The 19,496-nt window shown below is 37.2% G+C and overlaps 1 protein-coding gene across 1 annotated transcript in view; it reads left to right on the top strand.

The window, feature by feature from the left end:
• LOC149790263 (spermatogenesis-associated serine-rich protein 2-like) overlaps positions 1 to 19,496 on the top strand; it is a 154,350-nt gene that overhangs the window by 5,371 nt on the left and 129,483 nt on the right. The gene's annotated exons all lie outside the window — the stretch shown is intronic.

The raw sequence follows: 19,496 nt of genomic DNA, 5'->3' as shown, positions 1-19,496 counted from the left end.
TACTGAAGTCGCCGACGTGAGAAAAGAACTTGCATCTAAACCAACGGGTGGGGAAAACGCAGAATTGATTGCAAAATTTAACGAAGGGTTTGTTGAAGATATTAGAAATACTAAAAGAGAAAAAAATTACCCGAAATAATGTTATTTGGTATATTTAATAAATCTAATATTTTAAAACCCAGTCGTAAAAAAAGTGAGTAATGATGATCTTATTAGATGGATGTATCGCATATATAGAAACAAAAAACAAGCTAGAGGTCCAGAATTCAAAAATCTTGATAAAGAAGTAAAAGGACTTTATAGAGAGAGACTGGAACAACTAGAACAAGAACAACTCTCCCAGCAGGAACTTCCTCCACCGCAGCAGGAATTTTCATATCAATTTTCTCCACCGGTGCAGGTACCTTCATATCAGCTTCCTCCACCCTCACAACGTAAAATAATTTCTGCGCCAGTGATGACATTTACACCGGTAGATTCACCACGTGGATTTCGAAGTGATTCACCTGGCACACCTCAAGATGAACCTAAAACAGGATCTGGTTTATGTCCTAATAATATCCTCAATGATGTGTCACGGTTAGAAGTTCTCATAGGGGGAAAACGTGCCGGAAATAACTCAGCAGAAATTGTTAATGAAATATCTGATATTTGTCGAAGATTATTTCAAGGCGGTATTATGGATCGCAGCATTTATCGTTCCCTTATTGATGAAATTGCTGATGATTATCGCAGCGACTAAACAATTAATTAATCAGTATATAAAAATGATTACACTGGACAACAAATTTTTACAAAAGTCATGTTACTGAAATAAAATTAGTCAATTCTTATCAATTTTTATGTGCTGAACACGAATATGACAGTCAAATTGCAAAATTGGCTCTAGTTTTTTTGTAATCTGCAAGAAATTAATGTTTACATAACGAAATGCATTCCAATAGTAAAAGGTCAACTGTAATAGCCTACCTATAAAAAATCAAGTCATTGACTACATCTTAGATTTCTTCGCCTGTCTCTTGTACAGCTGTTCGGGAGCACCTCTGAGGAGTGTCCAGCAGTAGTCAGCCAGCATTGTAGTGGACCATTTTCCCTGGTATCTTTGTTCCATTGTTGCGATATCTTGATGAAAACGTTCGCTGTGTTCATCACTAACAATACCACAGTTGCTAGGAAAGAAATCCAAATGGGAATGAAGGAAGTGAATCTTTAGAGACATATTGCAGCCAAGTTTCTTATACTTCATCAACATGTCTTCTACTAGTTCCTTATAGTTTTCTGCCCTAACGTTTCCGAGGAAGTTTGTAGAAACTAGGCGAAAAGCATTCCATGCTTGTTTTGCGTCACCTTCCAGCAAGTTGTTGAACCGGTCATCTTTGAAAAGCTCTCGAATCTGAGGACCCACAAAAACTCCCTCTTTAATCTTTGCTTCGCTGAGTCGAGGGAATTTTTCATGCAGGTATCGGAATGCTGGCAAAGTCCGGTCAATGGCTTTCACGAAGTTCTTCATCAAACCTAGTTTGATGTGAAGGGGTGGTAGCAAGATTTTCTGAGCCTCAATCAGAGCTGGGTGTTGGATATTCTTCTCTCCAATGGCTACATTCTGCCTGTGAGTCCATTCCTTCCTCATGTAGTGCATTTCCCTTGCTCGGCTATCCCACTCGCATAAGAAACACATGTATTTTGTATATCCTTGCTGCAGTCCCATTAAAAGGGCAACTACCTTCAAATCACCACAGAGGTGCCAGCTGTACTTGTTATACTCAATGGAATTCAGTAGCTGCCTTAAGTTATCGTATGTCTCTTTCATGTGGACAGCATACGCTACTGGAATAGATGGAAGAATGTTTCCATTGTGCAAAAGCACAGCCTTGAGACTCAGTTTCGAAGAGTCCACAAATAGTCTCCATTCTTGTGGGTCATGAGTGATTTTTAAAGCATTCATGAGGCCCTCAATATTGGAACAGAATATCAGATTACTTTCCTTTCTGAAGAAAGGCTCCAATTGCTGGTGGCGCTTTCGATATGCAGTAATTGTGACATCTTCTTCTAGAAGATTCCATTGTTGGAGTCTTGATCCTAGCAATTCTGCCTTGTTCTTTGATAAGTCCAAATCACAAATCAGGTCATTTAGTTCTTCCTGTGTTATTCTGTGTGGGGTTGATGATGCACCACAGTGAAAATCTGGATCACTGCATGCTGATGGACCAGGAGAAGAACAGGTCGACTCACCTTTGTCTTCGTCAGATGAATCAAGAGAATATTCTGCTGGAGGTTCTGGAATAGGAAGTCCCTCACCATGTGGAACTGGTCTCAATGCAGACGGAATGTTTGGGTAGACTATTCTCGACTTCTTTCGCTTCGTTATTCCGCCGGAAAGAGGAGGAACCAAGCAGAAGTAACAGTCATTTAGGTGGTTGCTTGGCTCTCTCCACACCATTGGGACTGCAAACGGCATTGATGACCTTTTGCAATTCAACCACTGTGAAAGCTGTGTTGTACATGTAGCACAGCATATATGCGGAGCCCAAGGCTTGTCTTGGTCACCAACCTTGCATCCGAAGTAAAGATGATATGCCTTCTTCACTTGAGAATTGATACTTTTCTTCTGGTTGGCAAATGTCACTTCCCCACAAATATAGCAAAAATTGTCCGCGGTATTAACACACTTTCGAGGCATTACTGTTCTTTATTGTACGTAAATGGATAAAATAATAAGTTTTATGTAACAGTAGCTTGAACTGTCTCGCACAACGTCTAAAATATTTTAAATGCTGAACCTATCTGATTGGGCTTTATATAGTACACTGCTTACGTCAGCTTCAGCAGCCGCCTGGCATTAGTATAATAGGCCTACACATGTATAGTACACTGCTGACGTCAACTTACTTCAGCAGCCGCATGGCATTAGTATTGCATTGCATCAGAAAATGATGCAATCAACTGTGGATGATGTGAGCATGATGGTATTATGCAATGTTACATCATTATTCCGGATGTTGCTGCAGTCCTACTGGAGAAATTTACACAGTGAAACATAGAAAATGAGGTATATGAATATCTTCAAAACGAGAGCCAATACAAATTTTTCACGGTTATATTCGTGTTCGGCACACCAAAATACTACAGATTAGGGCCTTTTTAAGTCAGTAATGATTTCACTGTTGACCAGTGTTATACACACTGCTCAACGTGGACCGATCATGGTCAGGGTAGTAAACTCACGACTGCCAAATTACAAAGTAATTTACGGAGATGGACTTGGTGATGTTGTTCAGGGTCTATTTAGAAGGATGGCTCCAAAAGCAATACCGATTGCAAAACAATTAGGGATGAAGGCAATTGAGGCTGTTCTTGAAAAAGCTCCTGGTGCAATTGTCAATGCGTTCTCGGCGATCAAAGATAGACTAGCACGATTAATAAGACGAAAACAACAACCAGTAAAATTACCAAGTACCGAGGTTATGTCAGCAAATGTCAGTAAAATAATAAATCAATCCGCAAATCAAAAACTAGCGGAATTATCTGAAGAAGCAGAAAGAAATATAACAGCAAATTTAATAGCAGGAAGCGGTCTTCGTCGACGATGATAAGTTTTGATTACCATTTGGAAAAATGGTAATTACAATAAAATGTTTAAACGTATATCCGACCCAGCATTTGACATGGATGCACCGGTCCTCAAAGATGAATCGATACGTGATTATCAATTTTATTCCTATGACGCAAGACAACCAAATCAGGGGGGGGGGAGAATCGAATTACAGGTTCATGATACAAGTAGATATTTGTTAGCCGCTGAGGCGTTTATTGAAGTAGAAGGTAGACTTGTAACAAATGTTGTAGCTGATACGCCATATGATGCCAATTTGCGTGTTGGTTTTGTCAACGACGGGATTATGGCACTGTTTGATAGCGCCACATACATGATTGATGGAAAAAATATTGAATCAATTCAGAAGGATGTCGATGTTGCTACAACAATAATTGGTCTAGCGAGATATTCTGATGATTACAGAAGATCAGCTGGTCCAACAATGATGTTTGCTAAGGATATTACTAACCACGCTGATCATGTTCAGTATATTAAATTACGGACACCACAAAATACTGCATCTGATCCACAACCAGTTGCTGATGGTCCTGAATACGCAGCCAGACCGGGTGCTGCTTTTGATGTTATAAAAAGTGTTAAAGCGAATTACAACCTAGGATTTGCAACACGCCGAGCAGCGTTGTCAGGAGATAATAGAAATTTCTCATGTGCAATTCCACTGTCTCATATCTTTGGATTTTGCAGAAATGTTAGAAAGGTCATCTTTGGAGCTAAACATACAGTTGTGCTCGTAAGAAAAGGTGATGATAATGATGCATTCTGGCGAGGTGCTGGTGTTGCTGATGCTGGTAAAGTAAATATAACAAAACTTTCATTGTGGATGCCAGTAATGATTCCATCTATTGTTGAAGAACAAAAGTTAATATCTTTTATGGATCAAGGCGTTAAATCATTGCTATCATGGTTAACAGTAACCACAGATACTGCTCAAAGTTCTGTTAATGGTTTATTTACATGGAATATAGCATCACAGCAAGGTGTTTCTGCGCCACGACATATTTTTATTGCGCTGCAAGATAATGCTCGGACGAATAATCAGGAACATTCACATATGATATTTGACAACCTTGGAGTTAATGAAGTTTCCTTGCGGATAAATGGACATCAAGAACCGGCTGAGGATATATTGTTAAATTTTGATCAAAATCACGTAGCGCGTGCATATCATCGTTTGATGTCATTTATGGGACGTGATCAAAACGTGGATACCGGTTTGCAAATATCACAGTTAGATTTTACAAAACTGTATCAGATTTATTACTTTTCGTTGGAACATCTTGATTTATCCAAACAATCTGTCGTTGATATACACTTTCGAGCTCGTGTTACTAACCCTGCTCCTGATATAGCTGGTCCACCACTTATTCGCGGCACCTACAGAGCAATCGCGGTTATGCTCAGCGATAAAGCCATGTTACTTGAAGGTGGTAGTGGTCGAATGAGAGTCGTTGATGCACCAGTGGAAAATCTTTAATCACCATTTGGAGCGTGGCAAGTATTTATCATAAAATGCCATATCATCACGTTAGTGTCAGTCTGACTCCTGGTCAGATTAAAAACCTTCAATCAAATTCAGCAAAAAACTGCGGAATGAAAATATCACTAAAGCGAGATCAGATCACGGGTGGTCAAAATAAACTATCATTATCAGAACGCCAGCTTAAACATTTCAACGACGCTAAACAATCAAAAACAGGCGTCAAACTCAATCTCTCTGCGGGTGCGGTTAAAGATTCAATTAAAACAGGCGGTATTTTTCCACTCCTCGCAGCGTTACCAGCAATAATAGATGCTGCTGCCCCAGCTGTCGCAAAAGCAGCCGCGTTAGGTGCTGTTGGAACAGCTGCTGAAATGGCTCTAAAGAAAGCAACAGGAAAGGGATATAAAAAAAGGGACGCGGCTTAAGATTGCCAGGATCTCGGTGGGGGAGAGGTCTAAGGCTTCCACGTTAGACGCTCTAGCATCAACTTTTGATTTACTTGATGCTGCTAAACGATTAAAAATAAAAGCCTTTAGAGGTGTTTTTATGCGAGATCAATTGCCGGACCGACCAAACAAACTCGAAACAGGTATTATTAATCTCGACTCGAATTCAGGACCTAGTACTCATTGGGTATCATACGCGGTTGATCCACGTGGAATCGTTTATTTTGATTCATACTGGTTAGCTCCACCTGTTGAATTTATCAAGTATGTTGCACCACTTCACGCAAGAACCTCTGGTTCCAGAGTTTGGTATTCAACGCTACCCACACAAACAATGACAGATCCGCCAATATGCGGCCGTGAAGTAATTAATGTACTTAACGCTATATCAAAATCATCCAAACCGCCACATAAAGTCGTGCATGATTATACAAGCAACCGCTTCGTTGCGCGTAAAGCGTTTTAAACAGATCTTTAGATCTTTAGATCTTATATAATGGTTGATATTTACGGATGATCTTCTTCACGCGTTAAGAAAAAGTCCGATGACGTTGATCTGTCGAAGTACGCGACTAAGGATGACCTCGCTGATATTATGAACCTGGCTGGAGTTGACCCAGATGAGGTTGTTATTTTTCAGGATCGATACGGAAAACTAAAAACGAGCAATATCAAATGGAATGATATAATTCGACGAGTACTCGGCGCGGTCACGGATAATATACCCGTGTTTACTGACAGCGGCAGAATGAGGGATTCAAGTATATCGTTTACAACCATCAGAAATCAAATTACATCAAGTGTTGCTAATCGTGTAAGAAACACCGGCGACACAATGACGGGTGAACTCAGCATGAACGGAAATAAAATAGTAGTTTTAAGAGATCCAACATCCGACGAAGACGCAGCAACAAAAAAATACGTTGACGTCAACTACAACACCGTAGATCGTAAATTATCCACGTTGCGGGCCGAGTATGACGTTCACACAAACGCGTTTACAAATCTCCGTAGAAATTTTAGAAAAATTAATGAAACCGCAGAGGAATTCTTCGGCACTCCGTTGGTCGTTGACATAAAACTCGTTGATATCAAGACGAACATCGACACGATCAAACAAACACAGCAAAACATCGTAGCGGGGATTCCTGACATCGTTAATAAAACCAGTCTGATTAAAATCTCAGCCGGCATAACTCCCGGGCATATTACCAACATCGTATGCACGGTATCATCGGGATTTGCAACATGGTCGCAGCAAAATAAAACCATTAGATATGCCTCAACAGTCACTGGCGTGTACAGGCTGTCTGTGTTTAGTGCTGCAAAATTTGAAATATTTACAACGTATCCATGGCGTCATTCAACTGATAAGTTTTCCGGGGTTGTATCTGTTGTATTAAATAACGGAAACGAGGAAATATTTATTCTGGAAGCAGCTGATAAGAAATTAACCACAACATCTTTCTGGTGGTGTTTGGAATTTGTAGCTGAAACACCTCAACTGGTTACTGCATAAAATATAATGAGTACCTCAATCGATCTTCAAAAATTTAGGTACAATCAAGCGCGTGAATGGCAGACAGCGTTGAAAGATCGAGTTGAACAATATACAGTAAAAATAAAAAAAAGTATCAACGACGATTAGTTATCATCGACGTTGTTGTTTATTCAGTATCCGCTGTTGTTGCTGAAATAATATTATCCGCGGTAACAATGATGGCACCGGTAGCTGTGACTATTTGTATTTCAGCAGCAACAACGATTGCAGGTGTGCTTAATATCATTGCAAAAAAATATGTACTTGCACGAATGAAAAATTATCCGATTACAAGATAAAATTACGCATAGCAACTGTCGCATACACGAGGTTATCTTCGTTGTTATCAGCGAGTCTCAGTGATGGAATTATATCCGATTTTGAGTTTTCAATGATGATTAAAATATACAACTGCGCTGGTATTAAAGGTACGAGTATTAATAATGACGGAATTACTTCAGCAGATCGTGACGAACACAACCCCGCACAAGACCACGATGATCTCGCTAAGCTCGATTAATCCTGAATTTAACATCAATTTTCCAACTGCAATTCGCGCGAATGAAATTGCACTAGCGCAATTACGAGTATACTAAAGTTGGCCAAATATCATATCGAGATCATTTAATGGTACACCAGCAAATAATTCGCTTGTATTTGCTAATAAAAACAAACCAGATGGAACACCTGACTGGGCTGTTGTTGGAATACCAACTGGCAGTTATGAGGTCGAACAAATCAATGATGAATTTGCGGGTAGAATAAAATCAATAACAGGAAAATAAGCAAAAATATCAATTAATGTTCATGAAACAACACTGTCTTCTGCAATCGAAATAAACTCGCCTGATTATACCGTTGATATTTATCAGTCCACGATAAGATCCGTACTAGGTTGGCCTGATATTGCGCCAGAATATCATGGACCACCAGAACCAAGGTTAAATGATTTTATCACAGATGAAACAAAGTTTATAATAACTCCAGAATACAGAGAGAAATTTCCATGGAATAGAGCCGGTGATGCGTATCGGGTTTATAATTTCGGTGATGATATAACCTATATGAATGTTTTTAGATTGTATTCTAATTCCATTAATTCTGAGATCCAACAATCAATTGACAAAATACAAGATTTGTTTTTGTCGTTATTACAACATTATTCCGAGGATATAAAAGAACAAATTATTGAGTCAATACAGCATCTAAATCAAGTAGGATCAGATCTCAATTATATTAATGATATTTTTGTTGAAGCAGTACTTAAACATGCTGTTTCCTTCCCCCGTCCTAGAAGACCATTTCTTAATCATTATACAATATCAGAAAAAGAGTATGAAGGACCGGGTAATCTCGAATTTATAGTACCAAAATATAAAAAGGATAAAATAGACAGAATTATCAACGAAAACGTTCCTAAAATAATCGATGCATGGAAAAAAATAGCTCCACCCGAGCATATCCTCAGATATAATAATGATCCACACGGCCGCGGTAGACACGTATCTCCGGGAATCGTTAATATAACATCGACAATCGCAGTCAATCTTGTTTGTGACGTAATCGAAGGCAGTTATCAAATAGATCTTGGAAAATCAAATCAGGCTCAACAAGGATACATCCTATACACGTTCACACCAGAAGTTTCCCATGGGGATTTGATCGTGCAAGTACCAACCAATCCTGTTTATCTACGTACACATAATCAGTATTTATCACGAATAAATTTCAAACTCACAGACCACATAGGACGATTAATTGACCTGCGTGGGGAGGAATTGATTGTCAATCTATATTTGAAATCGTAGATCTTTGATTTTAAAGATCCAGTAAATATTATATAATGTACCAGCACGTGATGGTTTTTATACATGACAAAGAAGTACTTGAAAACGCCATCAGAACAGCGTTTTTACAACCTCCAAACACAGAGCAATTTAACGTTAATTTAGTTATTGATGAATACGGAAATGAGGATTTCTTATTAACACAAGAACAGTTAGATGAGCTCTTTCGAGAACATATTGTCGCGATCATTTGTAACAGAGATCAGATTCTAAATTATGCACACTCCTGTATTAAATTCGATCAACTTAAAAAAATAATATTTCAAAATAAATAAAATATTTCAAAATAAATAAAATATTTCTGAATGATAATAAAATATTTTTATTACTGATATGGTGATTGGTACAAAATAATCAGATTGTGTGTGTCTGATACTTAAAATCGTGTAAACTAATCAGATTGTTGATTCTGATGGGGTAAATTATACAAATCAATTAGTTATTATAATCTGAAACAATTCATTCAGAAAAGAAATATTTTATTATTATTCTGAAATATTTTATTTTTATGAATTCGATCAGATTGTGTGTTTGGTACTCAAATTGATCAGCTTTGCAAAAAAAATATTCTGAAATATGTTTTTATTCAGAAATATTTTATTTTTTATACAAATCAATTAATTTTTTAATTCTGATGGGTATTTAGGTACTCAAAATTAACAAAATCGATTGGTTTGTTAATTCTGATGGGTATTTAGGTACTCAAATCGATTGGTTTTGCAAAAAATACTACCAAAAAATATTTTATTATTATTCAGAAATATTTTATTTTATTTTATCATAGATCTTCCAACATTTGTTATTTTTAGTCGATTTTGTCAAATTACAGTCAAACCTCAAGCGGTTCTATCGATAAATCGTTAAAATCCTCATTTTTTCCAAAATTACTAGAAAAATTAACAAATATCGCATGAAAAATCTCATTTTTTGAGCTAATTTTACTGATTTTTAACGATTTATCGATAGAATCGCTTGAGGTTTGACTGTAATTTGACAAATTTTCCTTGACAAATCGACTAAAAATGTTGAAATATTTTATTTTTTTCTGAAAATTTGATCATTTTACATAGTTCTGAGTACCAACTAGCCCATCAAAATTACGAAATTGATTGGTTTGCATGATTCTAAGTACCAACTAGCCCATCAATTTCAGAAAAAATAAAATGTTTCAGAATAAATATAATCTCAGAAAAAAATATATAATATTTCAGAATAAATATAATCTCAGAATAATATTTCTGATCAAAGATCTACACGTGGTCAGGCCAGTCATTTTCATTTTCACCAGAATTATTACTCGCTAACATAATTTTTCTTAATAGTCTTATGCGAGTACTAATGGTTTTCTTTTCCTCGTACTCGTGGGATAACAGCGATCTAATTTTTTCTACTGCGGCAGAGAGAGGAACGAATTCCTTCACCTGATTATCTTCTACAGTAGCTAGCGACTGGAACATCGCCGCCTGAATCCGTTTCATGAACTTATATTCAGATGATAGTGCGTGTATTCCTTGGTTTTTACGTTCTTGTAAAATTTCAAAATCAGAAACTATTTTTTCAGGATTTAGTTCATCGGATATATTAATTCCATCTTTTTCCAATTTTTTTAATAGCAACAATTACATCATTAATATTTTCGTAGTTCATTATTTAGTATATATATATTCAAAATAAAAAAAAATATTTCCCCTATGAACATCTATTCGAGTCTTTTAGCAAGTTCAGGGAGGGGAAAGGACAGTACAACCCAAGAACTCGTAGCTTGCCACCGCATTCTACCAAGTTCAACGGGCACACGAAATACTACCCTCTACGAGAGCCCCTAACCCGTCAAACAACGGCCTAGAGGCCCAAGAGGGAGGACGGCACAAACATATATTATGAATAAACTTCTATTCGAGTGTTTTAGCAAGTTCAGTAAATATGCAATGAATGAACTAAGGACGGCACAAACATATATTATGAATGAACCTCTATTCGAGTCTTTTAGCAGGTTCATTAAGTATGAAATGAAATGAAATATATGTAATGTAATGTAATGAAATGAAATGAGATGAAATGAAATGAGGCCATTTTCTATGCTCAACAGAACCACCCCCACCCCCAATAATCAGCCATGGGTGATACAAAACATGTATCAACCACCGGTGATATGTGGTTTGGAGGGTTTTGTTGAGCGTAGGGGGGCTGGTGGCGCCCCAATCAATTGTAAAAATCTCTAATATGCGTAACCACCGACGGTTGTCAGTCATGGGTTTCGATCCTGCAGCCTCGACCATCACGGCCAGATGCATTACCAATTGAGCTATCGAATTCATCTGACCATATATGTTTCAAAGTTTATTATATAGCTACGTAAATATTTCTGAATAGATTGTAAATTTCTATATTTCTGAATAGATTGTAAATTTCTGTATATATTGTAAATTTCTGTATTTCTGAATAGATTGTAAATTTCTGCATTATAAACAGTGGTCATGAATAGATTGTAAATTTCTGTATTATAAACAGTGGTCATTGTTATTGTTATTGTTATTGTGGGGTTTAACGCCATTTTTCAGCACACGATAGGCTATACATGGCGGCCAGTATTAATGATGGAGGAAGAACCCAGGAAAACCCCGGAAAGAACCACCGACCCACGAGAAGCTACCGGCAAGCTTTCTCACATACCTACATTGGCTGAATCCTAGACTCGAACCGCCGCAGAGGTGAGATGGCAGTGATCCGTAACGAAGAGCGCTTTAGACCACTCGACCACTCGGGGCCCCAACAGTGGTCATAAATAGATTGTAAATTTCTGTATTATAAAAAGTGGTCATAAATTGATTGTAAATTTCTGTATTATAAACAGTGGTTATGAATACTTGTGCATTAAAAACAGCGGTTTCTGTCAAGATCTTGCACTAACAATTACCACGGCACCACCACCTACAGATCGGTTTAAATACTTGTGCAATTCTGAACAGATTGTAAATATCTGCATTAAAAACAGCGTGTTGTGACTCGATTTTCTCATCACAGGTTTAAAAATAATTCGTGATGAAAAATATGTTTATTTTTAGTTAGAAACTATAAATATCTTTCTTTGGTTACTACGTAGACCAATTACGACCATAAAAATCGGAAATTTACGAAGAAAACTATATATTACAGAAGTAATCTCCCTTTTGCTTAATTAAAAATTCAGTAGTATACGATTATACAATACTGGGTCCCCCCCAAAATATATATAATTCGAGGTAATGATGATAGTTTATTTCATTAACAATATTGGAAGGTGATTTTCTGCTTATATTTTTTTGAGAAAGTGGATTTGTATATATTTTCCGCGACAAAACGTACTGAAGGCATGCAGATATCAAAGTATTTCGAAGCCGCGTTCATTGATTGAAATATAATTTCTTCGCCAGTTTATGTATTTGTAGACTTTACCGCCCTCCTTACAATTGTTTTACATCTCCCAGTGTTACCATGTGTTAAGTTCTCGCTCTGTGTAACAGCTCGAGGATTGGATAAACTACTATTTTGAGGGTTTGCGTCAATATGATCGATCACAAGACCGTCTTTGATCAATCCGTTGAAACACTCGAAAATAAATCTATGACAGCGATAATGCTTCTTCCCAGCAGTAAATATGAGATAACCATGATTATTAATACAACCAACTGGTTTTTTCAACCTGCAATTTCTGATGATGCCATCAATATTTGATTCGTAGTTTGTTATTGTAGGATGTGGGACAAATTCATTTTGCTCCATATATACAATGATAGCATTTGTTTAAATCATAATTTGTCTGAAAACTTAGTTAGATAATCCTCCACGGATTTTATAGCTCCGTCACTAACGTTATTTTTTTGGTCATAATATCTTTTAAGCTCTCTGTATCGTTTACCACCACAACACGCACACAACTGTGTTTCTCCTCGCACTCCAGCACCACATCGCAGACATGGTATTGGTCCTAAGCTTCCACGGTTAACGCACTGCATGTGTTGTCCGCAGAATTCCTTTTTACAGGATTTATTACAACAAGTCAATGAACCCACCATGAGCCATTTGCATTGAGACATTGTATACATAATATTTTAATTTAAATATTTGTTTGAAATATAATATGAACGAATTCGATAGATTATCCCGAATAAAACCCTTGAGCGGAGATAAATTTAATCTCGACAGAATATCCTCTAACCTACCGATGCAAGATCTAGTTGATCCGAAAAACAAGGGTTTGATTGATAAAATTCACGACGCCAAGAAAGAATTTCACACAGATCGTGCATCTCATGTCTGGTCAACGTTCAAGATTATACGCAACAAAAATATCATTAACGCTATGATGAACGACAAACGAGCAGCAATTATCATTAACTATCTTGATAATCGCAAATATCTTTTCAGAATAAAATTTGTCGTGTTGACAGAAACAGATGATTGGATTATCAATGACAAATATGATCCTGTCCAAGGTAATAAAAAAACTGTCTTACTAAGTAAAGATTCCAAACCAGGTCTATTGACAGGTATTGACAAACCGTATTATGAACAAGCATATCCTGTGACAGCGGTTATTTATGGAATCTATGTGATAAATGAAAAACCCAGCGTTGATAAACTAGCGCCGATGAAATTTTCAAAAATAAATTGTGTGGCTGAACGAGTAACAGAACATTTTACCGTTTCGACTCGTGGAAACGGTCTAACGGATAAAAGACGTAAAATAATAAACACGTGGGGAGAAATGGTTAAAGATACCGGTGCGTCTATCAAAGATGTCGCTGAGTTAGGAAAACAATTAAAATTTCCAATAACCGTAGCGACGATAACAGGTGAGATTTTGTATGAATCAAAATATAGATCAAAAGGAGCTTCGATCGAAATTATTGATCATAAAGCACACGCGTGGACTAACGCAGTAACAATATTTCCACGAGATCGAACTGTTAAGTGTTATCCCGGAGACATGTTTGATTTTTTTTTAACGAAATAAGTAAAAACGATCCTGTGTCAGTATGGTTATTTCAGTCTTGCGTGGATGAAAAAAATCAATTTGATCAGTTTGTGAGACCAAATGGTGTTATTTATCGAACAGATCTTCTTCACGAGAAAATGAAAAATCTTGCACTGCAATATACTGATGATACTGACGAACTATTGAGCAACTGTTTTACTGTTCCGTCAGTTGCGTCTCATTTTGCTAGAAAGAAAAATTCGTGGAAACCAACTAGGTTTGATTTTCTCAATGACATAGTACTGAGTTGTGTCGAATATGGACACGGCGGACTATGTAATACTAAATACAATCATAGAGATGTTATTTCAGTTGATATGGTCGCGTGTTATCCCGGAAGTTTTCTTGGATACGGAGATTGTTCTGCGTATTTTGAGCGATTCGGTCATCCGACTCACGAAATGACGCGAGTATCGATAAATGGACCATTACCGGATTTTGACCTAACTGGATTTGCTCGTATCGAGTCATTCGAAATGTCTAAAGGACTTCATCCAATTTGTTATGTTTGGTTTGGAAAACATTTTTCAGAAAAAATGTGGACACCAATAGTGTTATTACGGTATATGCTTGATTGTGCGATATTAATATCGCTGACGATCAGCGAAGCAATTATATCATACCGGAAACAAACCGAAGTTTGGTTACCACATTCGGATGAAACCGATTCAAAGGATCTTGGTAGAAAAATAATTGGCAAGTTTACCCAAGGAGGAGCATATGATCACAGACGACATTGTACAAGATTGATCATGGACGATGCTGAGTTAGATTTTATAATCGCTGATACAACGAACAAGAACACGTTTATAAGTCGAGAAACAGTTTTCTTGTCAAATGGAAATAAAATAGGTACAATTGTGAGCTACATGGACGGTGAGGCACCGCAGTATACTCATTTAAGATCATCGATGCTCGCGTATGTTTCAATAAATCTATTATCGATGATAAATAAGGTTTCTACACTCGCTGTCAGAGTTGCTACTGATTCGTTTTATATAAGTAAAAAACATTCAATACTGTTAGAAAAATTAAACATAGGCACTTATGCATCGTGGGGTTCGCTGAGAATAAAAAAGGAATATATGCTCGATTATTCCGAATCCGCTGATGTTGCGGTTAAAGATATTTACTGTAAAAAATATCAATCGTCGACAACTTCGTTGTTACCATCGATATACGATCCAATAACTAGACACAAAACGGTTTATCTAAACGGACCTGGCAGTTCTGGTAAAACCACTCGAGCTATCGAACTATTTCAGAATTCAGATATGACTGTGCTAACACCTACACACAGACTAGCGCGAGAGATGAAACAACGAGGAGTACAATCATGTACTTATCACAGCTTTTTCCGATGGAAGGGTGATACATGGACATCTTTAAGGATGGGCGAGAAATACATTCCAAGGATTATAATATGGGATGAAATATGTACTGTACCGCTAGAAACACTAAAAACATTTCTTGATTGGTTATTAACAAGAAATACTGCTGTGATAATGTGCGGCGATCACGGTCAACCACCACCCGTAGCTGGACCATCTCCACATGGATGGCTGAAAAATTTTGTCGATTATTACGAAGAAGTATCTAATGATCATAGAGCACTTGATGCAGCGTTGAAGGAATTAAAAAAATTAATCAGACTACAACCGAATAAAATTCAGTGTGAAGTAATACGCGAGATAATTTCAGAAACACCCATGAAAGACTTTTTACGAGCGAGGAGACCAAACGATTTGATAGTTGCAAGTAGAAAGATAGTTCGTGATACACTTCAGCGGGAGTTGTTTCAGTTACAACGAGAAAAGTTTCCAACGTTCCCAGTTCCGTTATGTTATCGACCAGCAGATACGCGACGGCAAAATATTGACGTTGATATACCAGGACACTTGATAGAGTCAAGGAAACAGAATCTTGTACTAAATGATATTATCACAGTTGATGTTGATGTTGTTGAAGATGCTCTACGTGCTGATAAATTCCCGTGGACGCTTGGATACGCAATGACAATTCATTCATCTCAGGGATTAACTATTACTGATACAGTTGTTTGGATCGTTGATGATCGTATCGAATGGTCGAACTTGGTTTATCTTGCAGTGTCTCGATCCTAGAACAAGATATCGTATTGGACTTGATAAAATATTTGGATAAATTAATAGCAGCAGAGGGGCGCATGACCTCAAGTTGGTTCATTTTTTTTGTAATCTCGCGGATTTTCTAATTAACCGGAGTTCTCGATCATTTATTTCAAGCAAATGTTCAGCTCGAAATATTTTTAGTTAGAAGCCTTATTTCGGTTTTTGGACGCTCCCAAATCGGTCTGCTCGCCCCCTCTGCTGCTGTTACCGTAATCAGTCATGAAAAGTTATCTCCCTTAGTCTGATTATTTAGGACTCAATGTACGATATTATCTGGCAAAGTAGGTACATTTCGCGGAAACGCTTCGAGATCTCCAAACTCTGTTGCTCGAATTTGAGAGAGCAGGTCGTCTGCATAACTCACTTAATGGGGTTCTCCAGTATGCTCTTTCCACTAACGCGAAATTTAAACTCTCACTTGCGTAATTCAACTAAGTAGTAAGCCAGCAGGTAATATATCTCGTAAAAACATTTCGCGTTCTCAAATGTCGAATACGCTGTCTCGAGAGACAATAGGAAAATATGCCTGAATCACGCTATCTCATATCTGAGACAGCAGAAATCACGAATTTATACGAGAAACCAGTGGGTCCATTGCGTGGAAAATATTCGCGATCTCGATTATTACGCGAACCCGACTCATCGTAAGTGATCTATGTACATTTTACTGGTGTAATCTAGCTCTCGATCACGCGCAATTCACATCGCCAAATTTAAACTCCCACTAAGAGCAATCTAACTAACCGGTAGGCCAACAGGGTCATAACATGAAAATAGTTGGCGAAAACATTTCGAGTTCTTGAGCTCCAGTGTACTATCTCGAAATCATCCTATCCCCCTCCCCACCTCCCCCAAAAAACCCACAACAAAAATCCAACGAACATGTTGGAATCACATTATCACATACTCGAGACAGCAGGTATACATGTTCACGAACCTCGAATATATATACAAAAAGAAAGACAAATTTCCCTCATTGTCTAAAAATCGAAACGGTCATTTCAATATGCATACAAGTATGCCAACAAAATCCCATCACTGTAGGATAAACAGTTTTTGTGATATCTTCTTAAAATGGATTCACCGAGTTTTTGTTATAGGGTCTAAGTCCAAAATATATGTAAAAATGTACTAAACATAGACATTAACAGTTCGAAATTATAACCAGGTCATCTGTATGCGTATTTTGCATACCTACAAAATTCGTTGATGGTAGGTCAAATAATTTTTGTGGCATCTTTCAAAGTTTGATTCGGGACTGACGGACAGAGTCGAACCAATATGCGCCAACCCCATCTACTTCCGCAACAGATGCATGATACAATAATTAGGTGGCAAAAGTAGGATCATATGCAACAATTTGCAAGATGTTTAAGTCATATATAAAAATTAAGTTAATTACTTGCTTTCTTCACATATAACAATCTCCACAACACACACAAAAATCCAAAACATTCCGTAATAGAAATCGTATGCCCCCAAAATTAACTTGTCGCTGTTTTTCGATTCTTAGGTATGTCGCATCTGAAATCCGAACGTCAAAGCCAGGCTCTCAATGGGGAAAGGGCAGATTTAACAAATCCTTTTTTTCTCTCAATCCGTTAAGATAAAACAGAAGATGGACACAGTTTTCATCACAGACTTTTTTCTTCAAAACTGTAAAGATGACAATCATATTTTCAAAGATGTAAATTGGAAAGCTGGAATAGTTTTCAATCTTTACAGCCTCAATCTTTCAATTTTTAGTGCTGAAAAGATTGAAAGTGAAAGCGCTTTCCATCGTTTCATCGTCCATCTTTCAAATTTCAGAATATTTTTGTTATAACTTTGAATCTGTCAATAAATTTAATGCCGATCGAAAGGACATAAACATATTTATATGAAACGATATGCATCTGCACGTGCAGGACATAGGACACGTGCAGATAGAAGTGTTTGTCGCAACATAGGTCAATTAAATTGAAGTAAAAATGTCTGAAAAGGAGAACAATTTGAGAACAATTCAGCTACTGAGCAAGAGCCCATACTGTAAAATCCTGACCCTTTTAAGGCCGACGTGAAGATTTTGGATGTAATACTCTGTCATGTAAAACTTTGAGGTAGATTCATCGTATGAAAGATGATCGCGAATCCATAAAGATGACCCATGTTCTGAAAGACCGTTGTCTTTGATTGGTAAGCAGCAAGTGTCGGCTGTGAAGAGGTAATTGATGAATATGCTCGATACACAGTAAAAGATATTTATATTATCATTAAATTCGTCAGATGTTTTCAATATACAGATGAATCAATGAAAGCTCAGAAGTATTTCAGAAAACAGACTAGGATTGAATAGACAATCAGATACTCGCCAAATATGAAAAGAGGGACTATAAGCTTTTGAATGACATTGTCACAGTTTACGAAACAGGAACTTAAATTCTTGAACCAGGCTCGAGAAATAATCAAGTTTAGATAGCTGATAATGAGCAGAGACACAAATCGCTCGAAGTTGTCAAACTGTCAAAATTTTAAATACATATGATGTATTTTTTAAATTTTTTTTTATTTTTGTTTTGGGGGTGTGTTTTCTTACGCAAAAGGACCAGGTCTTTCTAGGTACTTGTGTCTGACTCAGCTTGTATCACTGGACATTTGTATTCCTCCAAGGTGTTGCCAAAGCTGTGGAACACCACCGAAGCACCTGTCCGTGTACTGGTACCATCCATCTACTCTTAGACAAATCAACACCGATTAAATGATATACTTCTGCAGGAGCACAGCATCCAAACTTTGCCAAAATTTACAATTAACCCAAAGAATAGCGGTAACGTTTTAAAAACATCTATAGAAAGTTCAAAGAAGAATTCTTTCGAATCGAAGATTGTTGAGGCTCCGGGTGGCCGAGTGATCAAAAGCACTCGCCTTTACAGATCACTGCCATCTCACCTCTGTCCTTGTGTGTTGGAGTCTCGGACCCGGCCAATGTGGGTAAGTGAGAAAGCTGCCAGTAGCTTCCCGTGGGTCGCTGGGTCTTACCAGGGTTGTCGCGGGTTCTTCCTCGACCAGTTATTTTGGCCGCCATATATATCTTGCGCCGAGAATAGCGTTTAATATGCTGCTTATTTAATATTTCTCATAAGAGTTTTAAATTTAAATTTCAGATTCTTGGAGACTTCCAAATGTTATTCCAAGTACACACACACACACACACACACACACACACACACATATATATATATATATATATATATATATATATATATATATATATATATATATATATATATATATATATATATATATATATATATATTACAGAACAAAACAAATGTTTAAAACCATCGTCCCGTATCAATAAGCTCTGTTTTGAGTAAAGTACTTTAAACGTCTGTATCTGTTTTGTACATTTATATTGCTT

This window comes from Sinohyriopsis cumingii, chromosome 10 (assembly GCF_028554795.1).
Source record: "Sinohyriopsis cumingii isolate HCF-2022 chromosome 10, ASM2855479v2, whole genome shotgun sequence".
NCBI classification, from domain to species: domain Eukaryota; kingdom Metazoa; phylum Mollusca; class Bivalvia; order Unionida; family Unionidae; genus Sinohyriopsis; species Sinohyriopsis cumingii.
Note: the sequence above shows the minus strand (reverse complement) of the source record. Positions and strands in the feature narration are given on the sequence as shown.